The 19,028-nt window shown below is 49.1% G+C and overlaps 1 protein-coding gene across 1 annotated transcript in view; it reads right to left on the bottom strand.

Moving 5' to 3' along the window:
• The window catches only part of ELP3 (elongator acetyltransferase complex subunit 3), a 731,849-nt gene that overhangs the window by 644,004 nt on the left and 68,817 nt on the right, over window positions 1-19,028 (bottom strand). The window lies entirely within an intron of this gene.

Here is a 19,028-nt window from a genome sequence, read left to right as displayed (position 1 = left end):
TGGCTACAGTCTTATTATTCTGCTGGAAGAGAATTTATGAATAAAGAATATACTTCAAACAACTCAGCTGAACTACCATTATTCTCATGCAACAAGTGCTGTAAATGTAAATGAGAAAAATTAGTGACTCTAATGTGAATTACAATTGAAATCAGAGAGCTGGGCCATTGTTTGTTGCTTAAGGTGTGAGGAAGCAGCTGCTGCACTAAAGAGGTTGTTGCCCATGTGCAGTACAGATTGGCAACCCCTGTATGCCAGGATAGGGCTGCCGTGAATTGAGCCATGTGCCAAGCTGCGCCGATCAAGCCAGAGCCTGTGCGTAGTGCAGTCGGCAACCCCGTACGCTAGGTAGAGCAACATTGGAAAGACTGCTGTGCGGTAAGGGGCGGAGCCTTATGCTTCAGTGGGTGGCGTACACCAGGAGTGGTAGCCGTGAAGGATTTCACTGTCCTGATCTGGCAGGAGCCCGTGTGCTGTGAGATAAGGTGACCCTGTATGCCAGAGAGAGTCACAGGGAGTATCAAGAACTGTGACCTGATCGGCTACCTCCCACCGGAGAAGTGAGGATGCTGTGGGTGCACCTGTGTGCCATCACCCAGGCAAGGGACCCAAGACACGATCGTAGCAGCCAAAGCCCACCAGTAGAGGAGCCAGGAAACTTGCAGGTGGAGCCGCAGAGAGCCTCCAGTCGCTTTGGGAGCAAGACAAGGAGTGAGACACACGGCAGTGGCTAAAAGCAGTCACCTGGGCCACATGTGAAAGACTCATCTGAAGTCAGCAACAGCTGCTGCTAGAGCCCATGGATGAGGCACACTCAGGAAATCCAAATGCTCCACGTCTGCTGGAGCAGGTAAGACTGATTTTGGACCTGTTGGCCCTAGGGGAAACTTGCTGCTAGCTAGCATGGAAGAGCTGAAACAATACTAACTTTAAATTAGAGTCTAAGTGGACTCGAGACTCAGACTGTTATTAGGGCTTACCCTGGATGTTACCAATAGTAATGGGGAATAGCCACTATAGCTAATTGAAGGAGGGTGTCGGGCAGGAATTCGCAAAGGAAACACTAGAGCACCAGCCTCAAAGGGGTCTGTGAATGTCGTATTTTTTCTTTGTGTGGTATGCGGTAAATACTTCTTATTTCTTAAAAGTGATTATTTGGTGGGAGGCCACCTTGCTGCTGCTGTCGTCATCATTATAATTCATGATGTGTAACATTTGTACGTGGTTCTAGTATGTGATAAAAATATCACCACTAGGCTGAAAATATTCATCCTTAGGCAAGGGTCTGGAATAGAATTCTTTTCTGGACAGGGCCTCCTCTACTAATCTCTGTTCCTGCCTCCCTGAGCTCATGAGACAATGGCTTTTGGGATGGCTCCAAAGCCGTCATCATGGAGATGCTTGGACGCTGGTGTCGCACTGATTGGGCTGATACATTGTTAGAAGAGGACATCGTGTGTTGACTGGCACCGAAGAGAGAACGCATCAACAGTAATCGAGTCATGGAATCCTGCAGGATCCATGGGGCTCAAGCGTGCACCAGAGGGAACCGGGGCACTACAAAAGAGCTGCAATAGCTTGGGTAAACGCTACGATCTGCAAGGGGGCAGCACCAGCATCAGAAACATCTGGTATACCGAGGAAAGGTCGGCACCAGAGGAGGAGCAAGTGTTCGTGCTGAAGCGGGTTCCCATGCCAAGGTGACATCAACCAACACTGTCTCAGGGGAAGACTTGGCCAATTGAGGTGAGGAGCGATGCAGAGACCCACCTCTGAAGTGAGAACAGTGTTGGGTGTCGCTTCTTGTGCTTCCTCTTGTTCTCCTTCAATGACTTTGAGAAGGGGAAGGCATGGACTGTGATTGAGACCTGGATCGCAAGGGACACAAAGTCCAGCACTCGTCGCACACACCGTAGAGAGTTTTGCCTAGTCAGACAATGCTTAAGCCAAAGCACCACAGACAGGCCTTGTGAGGATCCATGGCCAGAATGACAGAGTTTGAAGGTTGACCTTTTAGGTGGAGACATCCTGCCCAGCACTGCAAAACATATTTGTAGAAAATGTTCCAAAGAATAGCGCTCTGGATCAGCATCCAGGGGCACAGAAAAAAGGAACCATCGACAGCACGATGGTGGTGCTATATGGCCCTGTTGATGTAATGCTACTATGGTACCAGACACCGAGATGGAGTGGAATGTCATCTATCGGCATAGGACAGCTATTGCAATATTTCAGCCTCTTGTTTGGCACTGGGGAATATTCAACAGGTGAGGAATCTGCAGGTAGATCCATCCAGAACAAGTGCAACATGTGTTGCAGGTGCTACCCTGTGAAGGCCACCAGAGCCCGTGTGGTTATGGGGCCAATTTTAACATGTTTACATTCATGTTTCTGTATGGGTATTTTATTTCACTGCACAGTTGTAATGCCTTCTACACTGGGTTTGCTTTATATCCATTCAGCAACACAATTTGTGGTTTCAACATACAGCAACTTTTTTTTCTGGTCTACTTGGACGGTTCTGTTCTGTCTCTGACAGCTGTTCCATTTGCATTCGATTCGTATTCACTCGGATCAATACAACCATTTAGGCAGAACCTGCATACTTTGCTGCTCTCTGCATTACTTCCTAGAACAGAGTTCTTCAATCTGTGGGGCGCGACCCCCTGGGGGGGATCGGAGGGGGGGCGACATCATCTTGAGGGGGGCGCACGCTCCACCTTACTCTTGTAATTTAAAGAAAAACGTTTTCCTCCGGTCTTCCGCTCTCTCGGCGACTCTGACAATGGATGGGGTCTGGTCCAAACCTGCTTCTCAGACGTGCAGGCAGGCGCGCAGCGCCCATTAATCTCCAAGGGTTTCAGCCCCGCCCCCGTGTGTAGCAGCCCGGTCTGAGACAGCTTGCCGAGAACACTCACAACCGCACCGAGCACTTCACAGGTCTTTTAAAGACCATTTGCTCGTTAATGACGCTTTACACCCCTTGAAACACAATCCTTTAAAAGGAGTTTCTCCTCGTCTAGCCCTCTCGCTCGACCTCACCTGTACAAGATCGGTCTGGATCCAATGGCGAACTGGATTGCAAACCGGCAGTCATTGGCAGGGTTTCATCCCGGGCAAAAGACCCCATGTGCAGTTTCAAGTGAATGATTTGTAAAACTCTGCACTTTTAGCTAAGATTTCTTTGGAGGCTTCGTTGATATATTCCTTAACAGACCCTCCAAGCGCTCGTCCAATCTCTTGTGTCACCAGATGCTTACTATGGGAATTCTCCGCTTACCGGTCTTCCCAAAATACAACTAGCCCCCTTAAGGCAGTTTTAAATGTAGTGGTTCGCTTCTGCAAGACCGTGATTTCGTTGTAATTTATATCCGTAACTTCCTGTGTCATTGTGTAACTTTTGCATTTGTTCACCATATTCTAACATATAATAAAAGTATGCTACCAGGCTTACCCCTCACTCATTGAGACCATTTGAACTCAGTTACGCCTGCATCGTCCTGTATATTAGGTCATGGTGAATGCTCCTTAATTGTGTTTGCTGACAGTAGCGATTTAGTTACCTCCCGAAGCCATTTCATGCTGATTAAGACGGTTCCTAAATCTCATTTATGAGTTTGAAACGCGTCGATGCACTCATAATTGGCACACCTACGGATTTGTCTCAAGTTTATGCTAAAGAATGTGCACGGATATATTAAAATGCACGGTCTCTGTCTTGCCACTTCACTCACACAGTATCAGCCAGACATCCTTAATCTGCTTGTTCCATAATTAAATACTTTCTTGATGAATATGCAATTATATTTGTCCGTTTTGCCTTAGTGGTAAATAATGGAAGGACAGTAAAACAACTGTACACATTTCTGTAACTCTTAAGGTATAAATATGCAATGCCGTATACCTTGTGAGTTTAGTAGAAATATCACTTGAATAGGTATGAATGTAGACAGTGGTTTAACTGGGCCGGTGCTCAGAACTGACACTTTATAATTTTCTACCCTTGAGCACCGGATCTGTTCATCAGAAAAGGAGAGTACGAGTCCCATATGGCACCGACAGCAGGACAGATGCTCAAGCCACCATCGCCACGCTCCATATTAGTGTGCGTGGCTGGCCTATCCGCTCCCGCCTCTTCGCACTGGCTGAATGTATTCAGCTAGGGATGGCCGGGGGCTGTGCAGGTTGTTGTGCGCACATCTGTTTGTGCCCACCGCTGCTCGGTTGCAGACTCCCTCTATGCTGCACAGGCTTTGCCAGGATGTTCAGTCTTTCAATGGACTCGGAGAACCTTGGCAACCTCAGGTAAGGTGGCTGAACCCCCTACCACCGTACTGATGGGAGACATGTTAAATCAACACCCGTCTGTGTGGTGGTGGTCAGATCTAGATCTGAGGAAGCACAAGAGCACACATGGCCACACCTGATACAGAGACGCACCCATGTCTGGGGTTTGGTTGCCTGTTGTGTCCTCAGGAGTGTGATGGATGACCATTGGAGCTCACAATGACATTGCTAATAATAGGTATTATTACTAATGTTGTGTATATTTTTGACTGCGTTTTCCTGCTTTGAGTGGCTCCTATCCTGCTCGGAATTATGACATTTTATGGGTATAGCCAAGACCGGCTTTTTTCCTGTTTGCTTTTTCTTGATTTGCGCACTCAGATTTTGACACTTTTAAAACTTATTTCTTGGTTTTTTTCCACAATGGGTATTTTCACTGATTGTACTACTCAATATCGACACCAACAATATTGTGGCATACTAAATCTAGGACAGAAAATCAAGTGACAAAATATTGAAGGGTAAGTGCATAGAGGGATTTATAGATTCACTATTGCTATCTCCACATCTAAGCACCTTGAAGATGCATATTTACCATGTGGGTACATATCGGTGGAGTTGGGTATAGAAAATCTAGACTTACTTACCTTCAATATTTTGTTGTCGATATTCTATCCCTTCGATGTTTTTTTTTAATGTATATTTTTATTGATTATAACACAAGAGTAGAAATGTACATATCGGGTATCATTTGGTGAAACATAGTACAGTGGTGAACGGGCAAAGGAATCGAGAAAATACATTACAATTGTAGGCATCTGAAATTATCAATAGTAATTTAGAGCTGGGTCAAAACAATACAATGCAGATAACCATAAGCAAACATCATCGGAACCCGCCCACCAAGGATACAGGATATGAAGATTGGACACTCGACCCCCAGATATGAGGAACGCAAGGCTCAGGTGAATATGCCACATCTCTTGTGAAGAAGGGAAAAGGGAAAAAGAAATGTCATAGAACAAAATAAAGGGAAAAAAAAAAAAAATCAACCCCCCACCCTGCACCCCTGCAGATGGCTACGACCTAACCCCACTAGCAGCGTGCCTGTCGCCCCCTAAACTACACCCCAAGGAAGGGAAAAAACGGAGGAGGAAAGTCTTACAATACGATACGGGCTCCCGGACACCCCCATCTCCCGCCAAAAGCAGACATCCCCATCGTAGTACTAAGCGAGTTAAAGCAAACTAATAAGCATACCGAGAGGGGAGTCTCCAAAAGAGAAAAGACCTTCCCGCCCAACCCCCGGCACCACAGAGGCGGCAAATCCCAGTTCGAACATAGTCATTGTACCAAACCCAGACAATCAGAATTCCATCTTGCCCTCACTCCCTCCGATACAACCCAGCAGAGCCAAAAGAAAGTCACTGTACCGAATTCAAACAGCCAAAGTCAGCCCTGGCCCTTACGATCAATCGCACAAATCCCATCCGGGAGGACCAATATAGTAGCAAAAGAGTCAAAACGTTGTAGAAAAAGGAGATCAATATAGTCTGAAAGGGTCAAAAAAGTTAAGTTTCGAAGTCCACCAGGTGCACGAAAGTCAATCCAAAAAGCATTAACGGAGGGCTCCAGAAACGAAGGAAGAAATGAGTCCTGTGCAGGCGATAACTTTGCCGATTTTGCTGGTTGTTCAGGGGCTCCAGTAGCGCACCGCTGTAGTTGCGCAGATACAATTGGCACCAGGGTATGATTATGTTCGGGGTTCTCCTCTCGAGTTAGGTCAGGCTTCGCGGGGGTCACCGTATGTTGCAGGTCTGACACAAGGCTGGAGTCCGGTCTCAAACAAACAATCTCAATGCTTACAGTCAAGTTGTGGAGAGCAGCCGCCATATGCTGGTGAAAAGCCCCGATGGCGGCCATTACGGTCCCCAGTGTCGGTCCACACATCATCCGATCCATCTCCGCTCGGACGATAACAAAGCAGGTCCTCAACCCCGGAGGCCGGCTACTCCGGGGAAACCAACAGGAGCGGGACGGACTGAGACGACCGGCGACTTACAGGCTTGGCGCTCTGTACACCGCCGCCGAGAGCGGGGGCCCCACCCGAGGACTACAGCAAGGTCCGGGGATCCGGCCCCCCACCCACCGCAGCAACCACGTCACGTCGCCGTCTGCCTAGTATTCGCCGGGACCAGAGACCACCACCAGGATCGAGAATACGTTCCACTCCGGTGAGACCGGACTCCACCAGGTACCCGCGGCCGATGTTGTTCAACTGAAACCCGGCTGGGTCAGTACTCGAGGCCCCGGCTCACACACTGGAGTAGGCGTGAAAATGAAAGACGGTATAACTTCATCGATAAAAGCGATAAAAACTCCGGGATTGCCCCCCTGGGCTCAGCAACGATTCGGACACACGGGAGTCTGGCGGGAGGTCAGGATGAAGTTCAGGATAAGTTCGCCAGCGACGGAGGTCGACGGAGCCGGGAGCTTATGCGGCCATCTTGGTTGCTAGCGTAGCTCCTCCCCCCCCTTCGATGTTTTTGATTCAACATTCAGTGTGGACACCATTATTAGTCTGTGAGTGTGCAGGCTAGATAAAAGCATCAATTTGTAGAAAAAGCTGCAGAATACCGAACACCATGCAATAAGGCACCTAAAACTCCAGGAAGGGAATGTTTGGAACTTCCTGAACCATGAAACCGGTGTACTCCATGGTGATCTATATAGCAAGGAACCAATGATCTCCCGTTCTTTCTCCTTTTCAATAAAATATATAGAAATGGTTTCACAAATCTAACGATATGAACATTATTTGCAAGGATTAATGTGCTGAACGACATTATAATTTGTTTTGCTCTACTGAGATGTACAATGCCCATTGTAAGCTTCCCACTTGGCCATAAATGGCGACCGCGCGGCGCAGGTGAGTGTGACGTGTTCTCAGGACACCCCCGCGCCGCACGGCCACCAGCTGTGTGTGTGCCCCTCTCCTCGCTGCTGCCCGCAGCCTCGCTGTACCTGCCCTCTGCTCCCCGCCCTCCCGCCGTATTTTGCGTGTGCATGACCGCTCTTACTGTGTTTTTAACCTTCTTTTTCCTTCCCTAATTGTTTTTGCCTTTGTCTGCCTTTTTCCTTTTGCCTTCGTGATTGTGTTAACCTTTATTTTCGTTCCATAATTGTTCCTGCCTTTTTATCTCTGCTGTCCCCAGCACATTGTTGTTGGATTTGTCGCTTGTTTCAGTCCCCCTGTGCCAGCCCCGCTCCCCGCTTCCCGCCGCTGTCCAAGCGGCCACGCCCCCTTTTCGCTTTGTGCCCTCTCCACTCCCGCCTCCCAGCTGCTCCTCCCTCCCTCCCACTACGCCATAAATGGCGACCGCGCGTACGCGCAGTGGGCGCACCGATTGTGCGCCGAAGGCGTGCCAAAGGCAAGCCCGTCTGCGCCCGTCCGCGCCTGGTCCCCAGCGATGCAAGACCAACCGACGGACCTACGACGCCGCCACCCTCAACGCACTCAATGCCGGCCGGAACCCTGCCTGCTGCCGTGCCGCCCCAAGACGCACCCACGGACCCTTCACCTGGCAAGCCTGCCGATTCACCTGCCTCCGGACCTGCTCCACCCCAGCCAAGTCGAGCACCAGCAGTAACCACCTGAAGTGCATCCTGCTGAACACCCGCTCCGTCCACAGGCACGCCGTGCAACTCTGGGACCTGCTCGACACAACAGCACCGGACGTCGCATTCCTCACCGAAACCTGGATGAACACCTCCTCAGCACCCGACATCGCAATAGCCATCCCGGACGGATACAAGATCACCCGGAAGGACCGCGTCAACCAGACGGGAGGAGGCATCGCCATCGTACACAAGAACACCATCCGCATCTCGACCAACTCCGACGATACCTTCACCGCCGCCGAACACCTGCACTTCCAGATACACACTGACCCCAAGACCACCCTCCGGGGCACCCTCATCTACAGACCCCCGGGACCACGCACACAATTCAGCAAAGACATCGCAGACTTCGTCAGCCCGCACGCCCTCCGCTCCGCTGACTACATCCTCCTAGGGGACCTCAACTTCCACCTGGAGAACAACAACGACAGAAACACCACCGCCCTGCTGGACAACCTCGCCAACCTCGGACTAAAGCAACTGGTGAACACTCCCACCCACTACGCCGGCCACACGCTTGACCCCGTCTTCTCATCCAGCAAGCACATCTCCTTCAGCCACGCCACCGGACTCCACTGGACCGACCACAGCTGCGTCCACTTCAGCTTCAGAAAAACTGCGACCTACCACCACCCGCAACAGGTTCCCTGCCGGAGCTGGAGCAAGATCACCGCCGAGCAGCTCACCGCCTCCCTCAGCCAGAACACCCCCACCAACACAACGGACCCCAACGAAGCAGCCAGCAACCTCACCAAGTGGCTGACCGCCTGCGCCGACGACATCGCACCACTAAAGTACCCCCCCCAGCAGACCCGGCAGCAAGAAAACCCCCTGGTTCACCTACGAACTCAAGGAATCCAAGAAAAACTGCTGAACCCTGGAAAAAGCCTGGCGGCTCGACCAGACCACAGAAAACAGGACCGCCCTCAAGCACGCCACCCGCAAACACCATCAGCTGATCCGCGCCACCAAGAAGTCGGCACTCAAAGAACGACTGGACAACAACGCCCACGACAGCAAGGAACTTTTCAGCATCGTCAAAGAGTTCTCCAACCCCAGCGCCGGAAACAACGACATCACTCCCTCGCATGACCTCTGCAACTCACTCGCCGTGTTCTTCCACCGCAAGATCGCCGACATACACAATAGCTTCGACGCACAGACCACGCACCCTATCACCGTACCAACGCCCGCCACCACCACCCTCTGCAACTGGACCCCGATCAGCACGAAGACACCACCCGCACGATGAACTCCATCCACTCCGGATCACCAACCGACCCCTGCCCACACCACGTCTTCAACAAAGCGACGCCATCATCGCACCCCTTCTCCGGGACATCATCAACTCCTCCTTCCACATCGCCACCTTCCCGGAGAGCTGGAAGCATGCTGAGCTGACCGCCCTCTGAAGAAACCAACGGCGGACCCCACCGACCTCAAGAACTACCGCCCCATCTCGCTCCTCCCCTTTCCGGCAAAAGTCATCGAGAAGACCGTCAACAGACAGCTTGCCGCCTTCCTCGAGACGAACGGATCCCTCGACCCCTCGCAGTCCGGATTCCGGGCCAACCACAGCACCGAGACCGCCCTAATCGCAGCCACCGACGACATCAGAACCCTGATCGACAACGGGGAAACAGCGGCCCTCATCCTCTTGGACCTCTCTGCGGCATTCGACCCAGTCTGCCACCGAACCCTAGTGAAGCGCCTCAGCAACATCGGGATCCGAGAGAAAGCACTGGAGTGGATCATCTCGTTCCTCACCGGAAGAACCCAGAGAGTCCGCCTCCCCCCATTCAGATCCGAGGCCACCGAAGTCATCTGCGGCGTACCACAAGGATCTTCCCTCAGCCCAACCCTCTTCGACGTCTACATGAGCCCCCTCGCAGCCATCGCACGCCAACACAACCTCAACATCATCTCATACGCCGACGACACCCAGCTGATCCTCTCCCTCACCAACGACCCCACCACCGCCAGAACCAACCTACAAGAAGGAATGAAAGACGTTGCCGACTTGATGAGGAGCAGCCGCCTCAAACTGAACTCAGACAAGACGGAAGTCCTCATCCTGAGATCATCACCCTCCGCCTGGGACGACTCCTGGTGGCCCCCGGCCCTGGGCACCGCCCCCAAGCCAACAGACCACGCACGCAACCTGGGCTTCATCCTGGACTCCTCCCTGTCGATGACCAGACAAGTCAACGCCGTCTCATCTTCATGCTTCAACACCCTGCGCATGCTCCGCAAGATCTTCAGATGGATCCCCACTGAAACCAGGAAGACCGTCACCCAGGCACTCGTCACCAGCTGCCTGGACTACGGGAACACCCTCTATGCGGAACCACAGCCAAACTTCAAAAAAGACTCCAGCGCATCCAGAACGCCTCCGCACGACTCATCCTGGACATCCCACGACACAGCCACATCACCGGACACCTGAGAGACCTGCACTGGCTCCCCGTCACCAAGAGGATCACGTTCAGACTCCTCACCCACGCACACAAGGCTCTCCACGACCTGGGCCCCAAGTACCTCAACGACCGCATGACCTTCTACACGCTCACCCGCCAGCTACGATCGACCAGCAACGCCCTCGCCACCGTACCACGCATCCGCAAAGTCACCGCCGGAGGAAGATCCTTCTCCTACCTGGCAGCCAAGACCTGGAACACCCTCCCCACCCACCTTCGGCGAACCAAGGACCATCTCTCCTTCAGAAGGCAGCTCAAGACCTGGCTGTTCGAGCAGTAGCGTTCCCCCTTCCCCAGCGCCTTGAGACCCTCCCGGGTGAGTAGCGTGCTCTATAAATGCCGTGATTGATTGATTGATTGATTTCAAGCAGTACATTTTCTAAGTGGCTGTGGATGTAGAAGGTTCAATCAGTTATTTTATTTATTTATTTATTTTGTGAGTATTTATTAAGCGCAACCTATCGCTCCGGAAGGAGCATCTTGGCGCTGAGAAATTGAGTGTAGATGGAATGAGATGTTGGAAATTCTAAATAGCGGCCATGACATAGGCATCAGATTGTTGATAGATCCAGGTCTTCAGTTGTTTCCTGAAAAGACTCTCAGTCTCAACCAGTCTGAGGTTTAGGGGCAAGTAGTTCCAGGCCCTTGCTGCTAGGACTGTGAAAGTTTTTCCGCCCCTGGTTTTATATTTGTACCTCGGGATCTTGGTAAGGTTACCACCGGAGGATCTTAAGGTTCTTACAGGGTCGTAGTGAACAAAATGGTTGACAAGGTATTTAGGACCAATGTTTTTCAGTGCTTTGAAGACTGTAAGTAGAAGTTTGAAGAGGATCCTCTTGTGCAAGGGCAACCAATGGAGACGGTTTAGTGCAGCTGAGGCTGAGGATTTCCTGGGGAGTTTTAACACTAGTCTTGCAGCCGCGTGCTGCACACTTTGCACCTTCTTCAGCGTGGACTTTTTCACTCCAGCCATCAACCCATTGCAGTAGTCGAGTCGGGAGAGTATTAAAGCGACCACGACCGATTTCCTGGACGCAATGGGGAGGAAGTCAAAAAAAATGTTTAAGGATTTGATAAGTCCGAAACAGCAACCTGCCGTGATCCTGACGTGATCATCGAAGGAAAGGGCTGCATCGAATTGCACGCCTAAGTTGCGTGCAGAGGTCACAGCACTTGGAGGGGCCTCTGAATCTTTGGGCCACCAATCCTTCGGACGGAAGGGCAGATCTTTACCTAATGGTATGATCTCTGTTTTCCCACTGTTGCACTTCAAGTGGTTTTTATTCAACCACTGAAATACCTCCGTGAGACAATTCTGGAAACGCAGCTCTGTATCCGTGCAGTTTTTGTCGATAGAGACGACAAGTTGGGTGTCGTCAGCGTAAGACGTGACTAGGATCCCATGAGACTCAATAACAGCTAGGAGGGGTGCCATATAGATGTTAAACAATAATGGACTTAGTATGGACCCCTGCGGTACTCCCGATGTAATGGTTTTTACGCTGGATAGATAGGGACCTAGTGACACAGATTGGGACCTATTAGTAAGAAAGGATGTTAACCATGCCAAAGCTGTGTCTGTCACGCCAATCTCGCGCATCCTGTCAATCAGGATGACATGAGATATTGTATCGAACGCTGCTGTGAGATCAAGCAGGATGAGGACGGCTTTCCTCCCCTCATCCTGCAGGAACTTGATGGAATCGGAGAGTTCTATAAGGGCTGTTTCGGTAGAGTGACTGGGGCGAAAGCCAGATTGCTGTGGATGCAGAATGTTATGTCCTCCACAAAGGCTTTCAGCTCCCAGTACACTATCTGCTCCGTGATCTTACCTAGAGCAGGCAGGAGTGAGATAGGGCGCATATTAGTCAGGTCTGTGGGGGATTTATTTTGTTTTTTCATTAAGGGTTTCACGATGGCCTTCTTCCATTCGTTGGGAACTACCCCTGAGTTTAAGGAGGCATTAATGATGGCGTTGATATTCGGATTGACTACCTCAATTAAATGATGCAGTATACGAGGAGGACAGGAGTCAGTAGGTGCTCCTGATTTGCAGGCCATAATCGCTTTACGGGTCTGCTGGAGGGAGACTGGTTGAAACCTGCAGAGGGAGTACTGATTGTCGGCTGCCTGCTTCTGGAGTTGTTGAGGGGGAATGGTCGAGGGAGGGGGGAAATCCTTTTGAATGGTAGCAATTTTTTCCCCGAAGAAATTTGCAATATTGTTGCACAAAATTTCAGAGGGAGGGATTACAGGCTGTAAAGCTTTAGGGTGAGTGAAGGATTTTATGATTGAGAAAACCGTTTTTTGCTTCTGATGTGCGTCGTTGATGGCTTTAGTGTAGTACTCTTTTTTAGCGGATTTTATGCTTGAGAGGTATAGTTTCCTCTGTTGAACATAGAGGGCTCTGGAGGCCTCATCATATGTTTTTCTCCACTTCCTTTCTTTTATCCTACAAAGTAGGTGGCTCTCCGTTAAGGCCTGGGTGTACCATGGGGCGCTTGGTTTCCTTCTGGAACACTTCAAGTGGTCACCTTTAGGATTGGAGTTGTCCGTGATGATTTGATTTATCCAGACATGAAAATTACATGAGTCAACCGACACATCACCCACCAATATTTGCCAGATATGGTATGGGATATGCGGATGACGGTCGATTATGTAATGTACCAGATTCCAGAAATGTCTGACAGGCGGTGGGGGGCCCAACATCTAAAAAATTTCAGCTGGGGTGGGCTCAACCTAAAAAAGTTTGAAGACCTCAGCCCTAGAACAATACACAGCGGTATGGTTCAGTCTAAGAACACACAATGCGACAGCAGAGAAATAACAGATCATCCACTATGACCATTTCCCAATTGCTCTTGACACCACCACCTTAAATCATATTGACCTTTGTCATCTTCACCATAGACATTACACGTCAAAACCTGATCCATGCGCTTACTATCAAATATTCTACTCCTGTGCTACCTCACATCATTCCAAACTCTTATTGTTCTATCTGTTGAAAATGACTTTCTTCGTTTAGTGTGTTTTATTCATTTGGGAACTTAGAATGCCTCTTTAAAACAGCTTTCAGACCCAGTCCTCTCAATTTTATACACAGTATTTAAATTTTTGAGTCTTTCCTCATAGTGCTTTGAGGATTACCACATCGCTGGCTTGTCTAAGGTCTGGTATATTCTCTTGTTAGCAGAGGGCTAAGAAATAGGAGTCAGGAGGAGTTTACTGCATATAGTAATTACTGGGAACAATAAAGTTACCATGTCTACCTTTTCTCCATAGACATATCAGGAGGTCAAACTTGAAATACACACCAAAGGAAAATGTTCCGCAAATAACATCACGTGAGTCTTGGTGCAGAAAGCACCAAAATCTGCTTGTATCCCATTTTCAGAGCTAAACGTGTGGTAGGAGATGATTTTAGTGCCTGATTAATTCTCAAATTCGGGCACTCGTTATCAGGGTCTTTCAGTCTTTATACCATAGTATAACAAGCATTAGGAATGCATTAGGGCTCGGGTTTGTTTGAGTTAGAGATAATGGCATTATAAATGGCAATGTGTTTTAGGCATGTGTTTTGGAGTGGAAGCATGTGGTGTGTGTTGGAGATATGTGTGTTGGATTTGAATGTTATCAATGGTGGCATGCTGCACTTTAACGCATTATCTTTAAAAGGTAAAGTGCAGCATAGTGCGATAGGTACAATATTAATTTGTGGATGCGTTATCAATTGGTGTGTGCATTGATGGGTGGTGGATGTGTGTGCCTGTAGGAATTGTGCAGTGATGGCTGTTGGTGTGTGTGTTTGGTGGAAGCGTGTAGTGGTGGCTTGAGGTGTGTATGACTGGTGGTAGCGTGCAGTAAGAGCTGTTACTGAGTGTGGCTGTCAAGCGTACAGAGCTGGATGGTAATGCGTGTGGTTGGTGAAAGGGTGCACTGACAGCTGTTGATGATTGTGCCAATTGAAAGAGTGGCTGGTGCACTGTCAGCTGTTGGTGTGTGTGTGTGTTTGGTGCAAGTTGCACTGACGTTTGTTGTGTGCGTGGGTGTTCAGCGGCCTTGATGCATGGTCGTGTTTGTTTTTGGTGAAAGCGTACATTGATGGTTGTTGGTGTTTGTGCCTGGTGAAAGCATTCATTGACGGCTGGGGGTGTGTTGTTGTGTGTGTTGTTTTGTGTGTAGTGGTGAGTGTGTGGTGGTGAGTCTGTGGGGGTGAGCCTGGGGGGTGAGTGTGTGGTGGTGAGTGTGTGGTGGTGAGTGGTGACGAGTGTGTGGTGTTGAGAGAGTGAAGTGTGTGTGGTTTGTGTGTGTGTTATGTGTGTGTGGTGTATGTGTGTGTGGTGTGTGTATGGTGTGTGTGTGTGGTATGTGTGTGTGGTGTTTTCTGCACACTCACACACTGCCCCTACACATTCACACACTGCTCACCCGCACACTCCCAATGTCACCCTGCATAGTCACACACTTTTTAACCTGCACACTCATTGTGCACATTCACACAATGTGCACCCTGCACCCTTACACACTGTCTCTGCAGTCACTATGCACTCACTGTCACTCTGCACTCACTGTCACTACACTCACTTTGCACTCACTGTCACTCTACACTCACTTTGCACTCACTGTCACTCTGCACTCACTGTCTCTGCACTCACTCTGCACTCACTGTCACTCTGCACTCACTGTCACTCTGCACTCACTGTCACTCTGCACTCACTGTCACTCTGCACTCACTCTGCATTCACTGTCACTCTGCACTCACTCTGCACTCACTGTCACTTGCACTCACTCTGCACTCACTGTCACTTGCACTCACTCTGCACTCACTGTCACTCTGCACTCACTCTGCACTCACTGTCACTCTGCACTCACTGTCACTCTGCACTCACTGTCACTCTGCACTCACTGTCACTCTGCACTCACTGTCACTCTGCACTCACTGTCACTCTGCACTCACTCTGCATTCACTGTCACTCTGCACTCACTCTGCACTCACTGTCACTTGCACTCACTCCGCACTCACTGTCACTCTGCACTCACTGTCATTCTGCACTCACTGTCATTCTGCACTGACTCTCACTCTAAACTCACTCCCACCCTGCACTTAGTCTCACTCAGCATTCAATGTGTTGGACATGCAAAAAGAGGCACGGAATGGAATAACAAACATGGCACCATCCACAATCAGCAGCCCTGCATTTATTTTAAAAGTTAAGGTACGTTGATAGCCCATCGCCATGTGGCAAAAGCCCTTTCAACCATAACTAGATAGAACTGGTTCTTAAAATACTAAACGTAGGTAGGCATTTTTACTACAATGTATTCTGAATGACAATGTTCCCCGCAATGTTTAATAAATCACCATTAGTCTCTAGTGTTGTGATGTCACGCGACTCTAGCAAGCGTTTCTGTTACTCAATGGTAGATCCTGTCCATAGCTTTCAGCCGAGCTTGCAGGTGTTACATAAAAATGTAAAAAGTTTCAAAGCAGCTGGCAAGATTATGTTTACCCCAGGATAGGCTACTTAATGTTTGTTGAACATTTTAGCTGCAGTAAATTGACAACAAAATACATATTAAAGAGCACTGCGATACACATATACACTGACAGGGAGAGCTGCGCCACAAAGTTGTTGTGATGCTTGTGCATGTGTTTCCCACATGCTGTTTTCAGTATTAGACTGACCTATGTCTATAGATGGTTCTAAGAACACACTGATGTAAGTCATAAGACAACAAATGTTTAGTTTTAAAAACATGTGAAGTTAGTAACTGAAATGCAGAAACGAAACTATATTGACAGAAACAAAAGCCCTCCTGCCCTCATAAAACTGAAGAGAACATCTGTTTTGTGTTAATTACTTCTTATCTCATCTTGTCAGAGTAGTATCACATTCCTACCCTTCCCTCTGGCCTCATGTTTGAAAGAGAGGGGGCAAACATATTAGAAGCTTTGTTTTCCCACTAAGACGGATCACAAAGTGAGTGTCTAGGTGTTTTACATTGCGCAGACATCTTAGACCCTGGATTATCAGTTTGTCCAATAGAAGTATAGTTTTACATTGCATGGAGGAAGGCATCAGAGCGCACTGCCACAGTTAAGCTCAGTTTTGTATCGCAAACATTCTCCCCTACAAGCAGACTGACCCTGTCCTACAGAAGCCCCTCTTTGTAGCAAGAACTATGTATTACAAACAGAATGACCCTGCCCCAGCTCAGCGCCCCTCTGTGCCAGCAGAACAATGCATGATGAACGTGTGGGAGATAGGATACCCAGTGAGTTTCTAGGTGTTTTACATTGCGCAGACTTCTTAGACCCTGGATTATCAGTTTGTCCAAAACGCACGCCCACCAAACTCACTGCAGACTGGTGAACGCGCCTCGAACATCTGTGTTCAATTACCTCGGCACCCTGACAGCTCGTAATTGACAATTTATTGCACTCCCATGCGGGTAACCGCACAGAATATGCAGGAAGTGCACAAACTGAAATCCATATGGCCTATTGCGTGAAGGCTACTAGAAACACAGCACTGCGAGCACCAATTAGCATGTAGATGCCAAAATAAACTACGGAAAAATCTCGCGCACTGAGGAATTTTTACTTCACTATTCTGAGCCCCGTAACAAGACGGCTCGGAGCTCCGCCCCACTTCTGACGAAGTGGGGACTTCTTAGACCCTGGATTATCAGTTTGTCCAAAACGCGCGCCCACCAAACTCACTGCAGACTGGTGAACGCGCCCCGAACATCTGGGTTCAATTACCTCGGCACCCTGACAGCTCGTAATTGACAATTTATTGCACTCCCATGCGGGTAACCGCACAGAATATGCAGGAAGTGCACAAACTGAAATCCATATGGCCTATTGCGTGAAGGCTACTAGAAACACAGCACTGCGAGCACCAATTAGCATGCAGATGCCAAAATAAACTACGGAAAAATCTCGCGCACTGAGGAATTTTTACTTCACTATTCTGAGCCCTGTAACACGACGGCTCGGAGCTCCGCCCCACTTCTGACGAAGTGGTGACGTAGGCCGAGCCCTAAAAAGGCTCTTCAACCAAACACAATAAGTTGTTGATGATTTACTATTTGTGTGGACACTGGCACCAACTTCACGTTCTTTTGTATGGTGGTTATGCATCTTCCAATGCACTTGGTGCACCTCTTGCTCTTAGTCTTATCATATTGTTTACTCACTATGAATTCCATATAATGACAGGAGGCAAGGATTATGCATAAAGATCTATTAATTCAACGCCTTCAGCAACCAGAAGCTTTATTATTAAACAGCATTCCCACAATGGCCAACAAGAAGTAGTGAGAAAGAACACTGCAAATCCCATGACCTGCTTGCTGTAAAACTCTACCAATCAGGAGTCAGCGCTCCCCATAACTACCATACCTCCCTCCAAGAGGTCCTTTTTCCTCCTCGTACAGCAAGATAAGTTCCCATAGGAGATACTCTGGCTTTTGTGCATGTTTTTTCCCTTCCCTCCCCATTGTTATTGTACTGTGGCTTTGTGTTTACTACCACTAATGCTTCCTTTAAGCATCACTTCACTCCTCGCATGCCCGGATCCTCCCCAGCAGCGGTGCATCAGAGAAGCTCCCTTCGGTTTGGCTGGGAGGCCACGTACTGCGCATGCAGCCCCACCGCTGCCTGGGGGTGGCGGACAGCGGGCTTCTCAGTTGGAGCCCACATATCTGAGGCATAGAGTTGCCTTTGCAGACGGAGCGACAAGCCAGGCTCTACCTGGTTCCTGAGAATTAGTGGTTGGTGTCTCGCAGGTTATTCTCTTTCAAGGGAAAGGACCAGTGCGCGAGCTGTGGTCTACAGAGACGAATGCGGAAGTGCAGCATTCTCCTGGTCTGTGTGAATGCACTTGGTGACCCAAGGGTCAGGAGTTCAAATCTCGCGGGATCTTTTCAGATCTTTAATATTATGTGCCTTCGAGTTATCGTTTACTCAGTTCTCACTAGATTGCAGTCTAATTCCTGTTGCAAGCCTTCAAGGCAGGCTAGGCACAAGGTTTCTTGGTGTGTAGTAGGAAAAGGACTATTGAGTATCAATGCCCCTTGGGTACTTCTCAGCTCTTAGGGAACATGTGCAAACTGGCCAATGCTGCAATTACAAAGATGTACCTTTTCGGTATAGCATATATTGTGGCTCCCACCATGCCCTGTTACCTCTTTCATCTCAGCCTGAAAGACAGTAGCTTTATTAGCCTCCATTACACACGTGCAGCGAAAGACACACAAATGATGGACCGAACGCAAAACAAATCCACCATTCACCCCAGTCAATAGATCTGGGTTAAATCCATGGGGAGCAGGGTCAAGACTGATTTACATATGGCGGGGTCTGAACTGGAATGGCATGGCATGGGGAGCAAAAAAACAATGAATTTATGCCCAGATCTCTGTATTGGGGGTGAATGTTTGACATTGTTCAGCATTCCGTCCATCAATTGTTCTTTTTGCTCTATTCCACGAGTGAGCCTCTAAAATAGGCGTGCCCAATGACGGTCTAGGATGGCTGATTTTATGCGAGAAATCTACATAACAAAAATG

The sequence above is a fragment of the Lissotriton helveticus genome, chromosome 6 (genome assembly GCF_964261635.1).
Source record: "Lissotriton helveticus chromosome 6, aLisHel1.1, whole genome shotgun sequence".
Lineage (NCBI taxonomy): Eukaryota > Metazoa > Chordata > Amphibia > Caudata > Salamandridae > Lissotriton > Lissotriton helveticus.
Note: the sequence above shows the minus strand (reverse complement) of the source record. Positions and strands in the feature narration are given on the sequence as shown.